At 36.4% G+C, this 10,305-nt stretch overlaps 1 long non-coding RNA gene across 1 annotated transcript in view; it reads right to left on the bottom strand.

Moving 5' to 3' along the window:
* Positions 1 to 4,160: 4,160 nt before the first annotated feature.
* Positions 4,161 to 10,305, bottom strand: part of LOC123021178 — a 97,835-nt gene continuing 91,690 nt past the window's right edge. Inside the window, exon 3 of the long non-coding RNA XR_006414280.1 lies at positions 4,161 to 5,105. This is a non-coding gene — a long non-coding RNA (uncharacterized LOC123021178). The remainder of the gene's footprint in view (positions 5,106 to 10,305) is intronic.

Genomic DNA, 10,305 nt, shown 5'->3' with positions numbered 1-10,305 from the left:
GACCTATAAAGCCCTTAATGGCTTGGGTCCTGGTTACCTGAAGGAGCACTTACGTCCATATATGCCCGCCTGCCCCTTGAGATCTGCGGGAGAGGCCCTTCTCCGGGAACCCTCTGTGAAGGAAATTAGGAGGGTAAGTACTCGGAGGAGGGCTTTCTCTGTGGTGGCACCCAATCTATGGAATGCGCTCCCCAGAGAGGTCCGCCTGGCGCCATCATTTGTTTTTCGGTGCCAGGCGAAGACCTTTTTATTCAAACATTATTTTAATTGTTAATATTATTTATTTATTTTATTCTTTGGCCAGGGTGACTTAAATTATACTGTTAAATTATACTGTTTTATACTATGTTATTTATTTATGATTGTGAGCCACCCCGAGGCTTCAGCGAATGGGGTGGCATAGAAGTTCTCTAAATAAATAAATAAATAAAAATTATGTATTTTAACTATATTTAAAGTATTTTATACATATAATAATTATATATTATTTTATAGAATGAGGTGGACATGACTTCACGACTAACACCAACAACAATAAATATATAAAATATATCAAGTCACTAGCCTAATAATGTATACAATTCACAGGGATAATCTAGACCACTGATTTCATTTGTTTTAAAATGAGGTTTCCTTTCATATACTACCAGTTGCATCCAGACTTACTTAGCGGACTTTGATTTCACTGGGATAAGGAAAAGGGTAGTGATTTCATCAATTTCTTCTGCTGAACACTTGTGTTATATGTGGCGATGTCTAGGTTACCTGTCCTCTTCCAACTGATGGAGTATGTTGGCTTTGGACTTGGAAGTTCCAGGTTCATATTCAGTGAGTCATATAGCTCACAAGATAAACTTTGCAAGTGATTAATTTTCAGCCTGTCCTACCTCACAAAGTTCTTGTGAAAATAAATATTAAGGAACCTTATACCCTACCAGTGCTAAATCCTTGATAACATTACCAACAGCATCTGCAACTATGAGAAGGAATTATTGTATAAGCATTATTCTTTGACATATTACCAAGTTCTGTTATATAATTGTGAGGATGGTCATTTATTTGTTTTTATTTCTTAGAAGCTGTCAATTTCTTTTAAATTGGCTTTGTAAAACTGATCAGTCCATGGAAAACAAAACACAACTTTAGCAAAAAAAAATCACCTTTAGAATGAAGGGATAGATATTTACTGCTCATATTCAACAACTTTCTAAAAGTTTGCTTGTGCATTATTACAAGAACAAAAACAATGTTCCTTTGTACAGTAAAAGGTATATGCAAAGGATTTTTATTTTATGCATTTGGTTGTGCTTAATTTGCAACAATGACATATTCTACTTTCCTAGATGTAGGTAATCGTATTTTCATAGTACACAAACTGAATAGGAATAGCAACATTGGTAACAGCTCTTAATAAGGTCTGGGTTAGTATTGCTCATTACTCAAATACTCGTTCATTTGTTTTCAGAGTTTATTACTTTCATTCATTGTGGCTGTCCAAACAACAGATAGACACAAGCATCTGTAATTCAAGCATAAACTAGTTTTCCACCCATGTTCACTACTGGCATAGTCAATGTTGAGGGGCACAGTGCATGTACTTTACATTTACCTGGTGCTTCCCCATCCTACATTGTTCCAGCTTTTCTGGGACTTCTTCTGAGGGTGAAGCAATAATGTGAAAATTGCCCACACAAATATACCTTAGTTCTCTGCCATACTTTTCAAGAGCTATTATTGGTTATACCAAGAAAATTCTGATTTTGATAACTTCATAATAAATCATGACATAAGTAATACTTCCTTTTAAGTGATATAATCTCTGAGGACAAAAGGAAACTGGAATACAGTGTGATCTTCAAGGGGCACACTTCCTTAGATCAACTGATCTTATTCCAAGTTATCAATCAGCCTGGAAACTACATTCTCAAAGTGACAATTGTAAGTGCATTCTTGAAGTATATACTAAAATTAATTAATTAAAGTGGAGGCTTATCTTAAATACACATATGAAATGGGATAAAGCAAGTGAAAACCCTTTCCATTTTGCCATTATTTGATATTGCCTCACATATCACCTACCTGGAAAATATACTTGAAATATGAAGGTAATAGATGGGAAATGTTACGTAAAAAAATTTCCCTTCCCATTAAAACTTTTAGGTGAATATGCAAATGTTACCTGGCCCTGTCACAGGCTGACTCTGTGCTCTAGCAGTGCCCCGTGATAGTTGTCATCAGAGAGGTCTGTTAAAAACAAAAGCAGACAGTGAGCTGAGATCATATGATTCCCTCGAAATTTCCAACAAGCTGCCTGGGAAATATGAGAGACACATTCTACCTATAACCTACTGTGACATTATTTTCTCCGATTCAGACAGTAACATTAAAAACTGATTGCATATACATATTATACCAGTCTTCAGTCCAATTTGTTCCAGGCATGAGACTGAATCTCTTCACCCAAGCAAACTGAGAAGTCAATAACATCAATTGTCATATGTTAATTGTCATATGACAATTGTCAATTGTCATTAATTGCCATGATGCTGTTATGAAATCACATACCATCAAATGTTTATGGTCCACAACTATCTGTATTGCCAACAAATTCGTCTTTTGAAGAAGAGGCCTTTCAGCATTTGGGCAAACATCTGGGATTTCTAAAGATAGGCATATAAGATAATAAAGTTCCAGTTTCATACAATTCAAGTAAACAGTGTATCCCTAAAGATGTGCAGCAACATTCCACGTCAAGCAAGTAGACTTCTGCTCCTGCAGCAGGAGTTCCCTGTGGTCCACTGTGCTCCAACCCTTCAAAGTCAATTTAGGATACAGACAGGAACAAAGGGGAATCAGTTCTGCCAGCAGAGTCCATTCTGCTAGTGGGCAAACACAGTTGAATACAACCCTTTATCTGAAACAGCTAATGAAACAGAATGATCTTCCCAACTACTGAATTCAGTCTAAATACATGAACACCTAAGTGTCCCCACATCCATATCCAAAATTGCCCAAAGTTAAGTAATCTTGGGAGGAGAACCAGCAATGGCTTAATATTCTGATGTTGTTTTTGTTGTTCTTACATACTATCAGAGTTATATCCAGCAACCCTGTGAATTAATGCCCATTAAAATATCCTTCCTTATTCAGCTCAAGCCTCTGGCTTCCTTTATGAAATCAACGCATCTTGTATTTGAAGTTCCTCTTCTTCTTCTGCCTTCTCTTTTCCCTAATATTGTCTTCTCCAGCGAGTCTTGCCTTCTCATGATAAACCCAAAGCATGATTGCTTCAATTTTGATCATTTTTATTTCCAGGGAAAGTTCTGGCTTGATTTGATCTAAGACCCACTTGTGTATCCTTCTGTTTGTCCAGAGTATTCACAAAGCTTTCCTCCAGCACTATATTTTGAATGCATCTACATATTTTCTTCCTGTCATCTTTCTTCACTGACTAGCTTCCACACATGTGCATATCGATTGTAGTGTGGATATGGAATATAGTAATGTGGATAATCTTGGCCTTGGTCTCCAGTGAAACAGCCTTACACTTATCTTCTCCAGTTCTTTCATTGCTGTATTCCAAGCCTCAATTTTCCTTGCATGTATTGGCTGTAGTCCCCATTTGATTGATAACTGGAACAAAGTATTTACAATCTTTCACAATTTCAATTTTTTCATTGTTGTTATTAAAGAAGTGTAATTCTTCTGTAGTTGTAATTACTGTTTTCTTAATGTTCAACCAAAGTCTTGTTTTTGTACTTTGTTCTTTTACTTTCAATTCATTGCTGCTTTCCACCAGTAATATAGTATCATCTGTGTATCTAAAATTATTGATGTGTCTTTCACCAATTTTCACTCTTTTCTTCTCCAATCCTAATTCAGCCTTCCTTACAGTATGCTCTGCATAAAGATTGAGCAGACAGGGAGATAAAACATGCCCTTGGCTGATGCCTTTGCCTGATGCCATTCTGTTTCTCCATATTCTGTCCTAACAGTTGCTTCTTGTCCTTGATACAGATTATGCATCAGGATAACAAACTGCCAAGGAAGAACAATTTTTTCACAGCTCTCCACAGCTTCTCATGATCCACACAGAAGTCAAAGGCTTTACTGTAGTTTGGTCTTCTTCTGACATCGTCTGGTGTGCTCCAGCAGCCAACATATATTTAACCAGAACAGAATCATATATTTGACCAGAAGGCCATATATTTGAGCAGAAGACCAGAATCCAACTTGAATGTCAGCCATTTCTCGTTCCACATAAGTTCTTGTTCCACTTTTACATCTTTGTTGCAGCACACAGAGCACCACTTTGCTTCCAAAGGAACTTTTTGTGGGGATAAGACTGAGAGCAGCTGGAGGAGAATGAGGTAAGCCACTTTTGAGTTTGTTGCAAGAAAAAAGGTGGGTATAAATCTAATTAATCATCATCATCACCATCATCATAAATTAGCATGATGGTCCTATACTTACTACACTTCTCAGTATCTTTTTTGGGGACTGGAATGATCATCATGTGACCACATGGTACAAGACAAGGTGCAGTTACAGTTCTCGACTGAAGATGGATTGCCTTCTAGTAGTAAGTAGGTAGGATCCAGATTTAGGCACCTGCACCTGGGATGGTGAACTTTGCAAGAAAAGAGCCACTACATCAATAAATACAAATCCTAGATGCAGTATTTTTAACTAATGTTAATCTGTTTCTTCCCTAGTTCTCTGAAGTCTGAATGAAGCATTCTCTTCATTGGGTCACTGTGGCTCTCTTGTAGGATTTCAAGCACTCCAACTTCTACCTTCCTTCATTTCATTAAAAATATATTGTTTAGTCTAAAACAGTCCATACATCATCTGATTGCCTCATTACAGTTTATAAATTAAAGAAGTCAAAATAAATTCTTGCATGAAAAAAGACTCAGAAATAGCTCATACTTGTTAGGCAGTCAGGTTATTTTCTTCTTCCAGCTCATAAATGTAATCTGTACACAAGTTTTATTCTTGCGGTTTCATGGAATGTTGTTAAATTGTCCAGCCTACTAGTCTGTACTATATGACACTGCAAAACGTTACTCTTTTTAGATGTTTAGAACTATGATCTCTTCCATCTGGAGAGAAACAGAGGATTAAAGTAAACCACAAATTGTAGAGAAGAAGAGAGCCAATTTGTCAGCAGGAAAAGGTGGAGAGAGATCCGTTTCTACCATTTATTGCTATAGCTTGAACAATACAGAATCTTTAACAGTTGATGGAGACAGTATGCCAGAGTAATGATCTTATTAGAGTATAACATAGTCAAAGAAAATGAAGCCTTAAGAAAATATGCAGTGGAGAAAATGTGTGTAGGAAATGTAATATTGTTATAACAAAAAGAATGTCTTACTGCTGTGATGCATACTGAAATATCAAAGACAACTAAAAAGATTAGCCAAAAGGATATGCATTTAAGAAGATCTTTGGCAGGTCAACAAATCTCTTTTCAAAATAATAATTATTGTTACAGAATGTCATCCTTTGCAAGGCAGAAACAGGACAGGTGATGACATTCTCCAAAAATGCCATTTTTAATTCATCTATTTCTAACACCCTGATGAAATATCAGCCTGAAGACGTAAGTGTCTGGTTTGTTTTTAGAATACTGCCACTGAACATAGGTAACAAACTACCAGCAAAAAAAGGGATGGGGAAAAATTTCCAGCCTTACACAGACTAGTAACAGCTTTTTAACAAAGTAGAAAGCTGCCTGGTCTTAGGTTATTGCTGGCAAAGGAGAGGATTTGCACTGATATTTTAGTTCTAGACTAGGAAATTCACTAGGGCAGCACAGCAAGGTGAAGTTATGAAAACCCCTAGAAGTCTGTGTAACTATTTAATCCAGGCATAAGCTTTCAACAGGCTGTGGATACCATGCACAGCCCAGTCACCAAAGGCACTGTGATAACATTAATAGAAATACAAGGACACTGCATGGGACAAAGATTAACATAAAAGATCTTTTGCAAATCATATGAAACTGCAGAGTGACTTCCAATTGCCTTGTAAGGAACTCTGAATGCTTGCCAAGATCAGATCAATAGTCTTTATTTTAAAATTTGTTTCTTCATTAGTAGAAGTTAGTTTTTTATGTACTGTGTTTTGGCTATATATTTAAAGAAAGAAAGAAACCATACTAAGGTACCTCAAACAAAGTAAATCCACAGGGAAGATATAATCTTACAACTGTTATTATATCATCTAGTAGCTTTTATGATTTCAATTAACTAGTAGCTTGTTCCAAGAACATTTAAATACTTAGGATTTGATAACTATGGTTAATCTTCATTCAACCTAAGATTACACAGAGTAATTACATGTAAACAGGAAAAATAAATTGAATAATACTTCCTGTTTCACCGCTGGGTACTATATTGTGTATTGTGTCATATATACAATTAGAGTTACATTGCTAAGCTAAAAATGTTGGTGAAGATCTAAAAATGACGAACAGTGCCTTTTTTAAATTAATGTCTTATTAGTTGGGTGAAGTACACTGACAAAGAATAATTTATGCTTATTCAAACTGCTCTCGACATCTTCAGGTGTTTCCAAATGAGCTCACAGAAGAGTGATTAAATGCATCTGATAACAAGCCACACATTGCTGAAATTACTTACCGCCTCATTTTATGATTAATTAAACATGTAGATTAAAGTTGCAAAAGAATTTAGATTAATGAGCAAGTTAAGTCTTGCTGATATAAGTGAATTGGGAATTGGATGCTCTGTGGAACTTTATAAACATGCATTTTATAATGAGTAAGACAAGGCTACATGTTGAATCCTGGCCACAAGGGCCTTTGACGATGCAGTCTTTTTTAACATGGTTTGACAGCTTTCAAATAACATTCTACTATAGGCTTTAAACTTTGTGCATTGCTGTAAAACATGAGACTACATAACTCATGTATTAGGAGTACAATTATTTCCAAGCTCTCCAAGGTAATGACCCCCTGTAGCAGCAGCTGTTCAGAAAAATTACAGGCTCAATTGTTATTTTAATCAGAGAGAGTTTAGTAGTTAAAAGCAGTTATGCAACTTGTAAAATTATATGGCACCTCATCTGCACTTTCTCCGCAGCATCCTCTAGTCAAAGAAAGAAAGAAAGAAAGAAAGAAAGAAAGAAAGAACGCACGCACGCACGCACGCACGCACGCACGCACGCACCACAGCTTGGGCTTATTAGTAAGTTTCGTACTCAATCATTCATAAAAAATTCAAAGCCATTTGTTAGTGTGGTTTCTGTGTAAGACAAGGTAATATTTAAATTTACAATGACTCTTATCAGCAGCAAGAGTGTTTCAAAATATCTGCTGGGCTTGCTGAACATCCAATTTTTCTCTTTTAAGATCAGCTTTCCCTAATCCAAGTAGCTTAGTCAGTGTCAGAAAGCCAAGTCGGACTTTATGTTTTTGTAGGGCAGGGACAAATCGGATTGTTCACAGGAACACAACATACTGTGTTGATATAGAAATTCAGAGAAATAAGATGGAAAGCTTCACCTATTGGCTCACAATAAGATTCATTAATATTAGTCATACAACGCTATTTGTTGTTACAGCTTGAGTTGAATCAGTACAAAGGATAGTGGCGCATAATAAGAATATTTAAATCCCAAGTCTGAATAACTTCAGCTCTTTCAAATGATTATGCCATATAAGTTTTTGCACAGCATATATGTATTGTTCCGTTATAGCTTTCTCATATTTTAAAGTAGAGAGGCAACATGTATACTAGTTAAAGAAAAGTTCTTCATAAAACAGGCAGGCCACATGGACATAATCAAATGCATACTGCATAGACAATGTCAAGCATTAAGTTATTTTAATACTGGGCCTGCAGCTCTAGTACTTTAATCATTTGCATAGATAAGACCAAATATAGGATAATCTTTAATATATGCTTTGCCCACAGAAGCTTCATTGAATATATATGCAAAAGTGGATGATACAACTTGAACATTTTACTGGGTCATTTTCCTTTAAAATTTATCCCCCCAAAATCACACATTTTTATTCATTAGTTTTCTAGACGGAGAGATAGAAGTTTAAAGTTGACAAAACTTTCTTTCACAATGATTCCTTTGGTAAGACAATATTTATATATATTTTCTTTGTAAATGTTTTAAAGTTTATACACTATTTACATATTATATTTGCAAGCATCTCCACCTCTGCAGCCAAGGGACCATAGCACATGTTTTGTATACAAAAGGTCCCAGGTTCAATTCTTAGCATCTGTGGGTATAAGGAAGTTTTCTAAAATGCACATGGGTGATTCCAATAGCTTAACAGTGTTAAGGTATTACACTGTACATCCATCCCAACATTAGTTTCACAACATGTATACTGAGACGGCAAGGCCGAGCGAGGAGTGAGGAGCCATACTGGTTTGGTCATTCTGTTTAGAACTGAAAGAACAGCAATATAATAATTGTTATTGATTACTGATTTTGATTTTTATATATCACTCCATTCCCACAGGCTCTGTGGATGGTTTAATATGTGAATCAGCTGTTAAACTCTGCTGATTATTTTGTCAATTCTCTCTCCCCCAGCCATTCTTTGGTGGAATATTTTCATCACGATCCTCTTACCCCCACACATATTTGTTTTCTTCTATTGTCTTGCTTTCAAATTATTATGTAGGAAATGGCAGAAAGGAAATGCAAGGGAGCTGTGCCTTAAGGTAATGCTCAAAAAGGATTTTATATGAGCAAAAGATAAACAAGTTCTGCATGGGGAAGCAGCTTAGGTTCCTTTTTAGTGGTTGCACTGATAATTCTTTAAGGCACAACTGCACTGATGTAGAGAATGGAGAGGTCTGCAATCAGGAGAACCTTTTCCATGAACCATTATTATGAAAGATATTGATACTTTATTTCTATTGGTTTTGGCATGTTCTACTAAATAACTGAACTTTGAATAATTTTAAAAGAAGTCTCCATGGAAGCACTACTAAAGTTGCATCATCCCCAAATTATTCCTGAGGAACTCTGTTACCTATAATTATATACTACTGTGCACACCCCATGGTAAGTAACTATGTGTTTGTCCTCAGAGAGCTATTAAAAGATAACCTTTTATTTGAACATGTCCGCTATTTGAAGGACTTTCTAATCTAAATCCAGTTTAAAGATTAAAAAAAACCATAAGAAGTGACAACACGGGCCTTGAAAGCACCCACCACCAGTTAGCTCCTGAATACCAAACAGGAGCACCTGGTGACAGTCCTCCACACTATGATAAAATCTGTTTTTGCAAAACTATAGACATGATTTCTAAATATATATTTATGCCAGGCATAGCAACAGGTGGCCTGTGGGCTGCAAGCACTGCCACTATCTTATATTTCCCCCAAAAGTTTTTAATAGTTTTTGAGCAGGGAAATGGTGTTCAAGAGGCTAGACAGTACTCAATCAAATTTAGCTGTTTGGAGACTAAATTTGGCTCTTTGCATGTTCCATAGCTGCCACAGAGCACCAAAAGGGAAAAATTTCATTTGGAAACAAGCTAAATTGAATCCATAGCAGCATTCTGTTGTATAGTGGGATGGTTCCCAGCAGAATTGCAGTGGCTAATCAGCAATGTCCACTTCCTTGGCAGTCACATCCTACTGGACCCCACAGACTGTACCCGTGAAAGGGCCTGCAGGATGAAAATGGCACTCAACATCTGGAAGTTGCCCATCCTTGATCTATACATATATAAATTAGTAGGTGTAGCTTTTATGCAAATTAGCCTCTTTTTTGATGATGTGTTTTTTCTTTCCCACCACCCTAACACCATGTTGACAGCTAACCTGGATTATTCAAGCTTTAATGTTCTGAAATGTCCTAGGCCATATAGATAAATCAAGAAAAACATAATATAACCTGCTGCTCTATAAGACATACCTTCTATTACTGATTTTTTATTTGTTTATAAGGCATGTACTTCAGCAATATCCAGTGGTGGCAGCTGGCTCCAATGTCAGTTGGGCAATATATCCCTTCTGGGTTTCAGTCTGAACTTTAAATAGGTTGAACACCATGGATACCTTCCTGAAAGTTGAGGCAACATTAAATACTTATAACAAATAAATACGGCTACAGATGATAGTATTCCAATCCAACAAGCTTTTTCCAGGATTCCACTTCCCATAGCAGGGGTGGAAAACCTCATGCGCAGGGTCTCAAGCCTTTCTGTGGTCCCCCAATTACTGTACCTAATTACTTTGGTCCTAAATCCCAAGACTCCAACCAGCAAATAGGAAAAAAATTACATGCAAAAAT

Source organism: Varanus komodoensis, unplaced genomic scaffold (genome assembly GCF_004798865.1).
Source record: "Varanus komodoensis strain SLA01 unplaced genomic scaffold, ASM479886v1 scaffold16, whole genome shotgun sequence".
Taxonomy (NCBI): Eukaryota; Metazoa; Chordata; class Lepidosauria; order Squamata; family Varanidae; genus Varanus; species Varanus komodoensis.
This window is presented reverse-complemented; position numbering and strand designations above follow the sequence as displayed.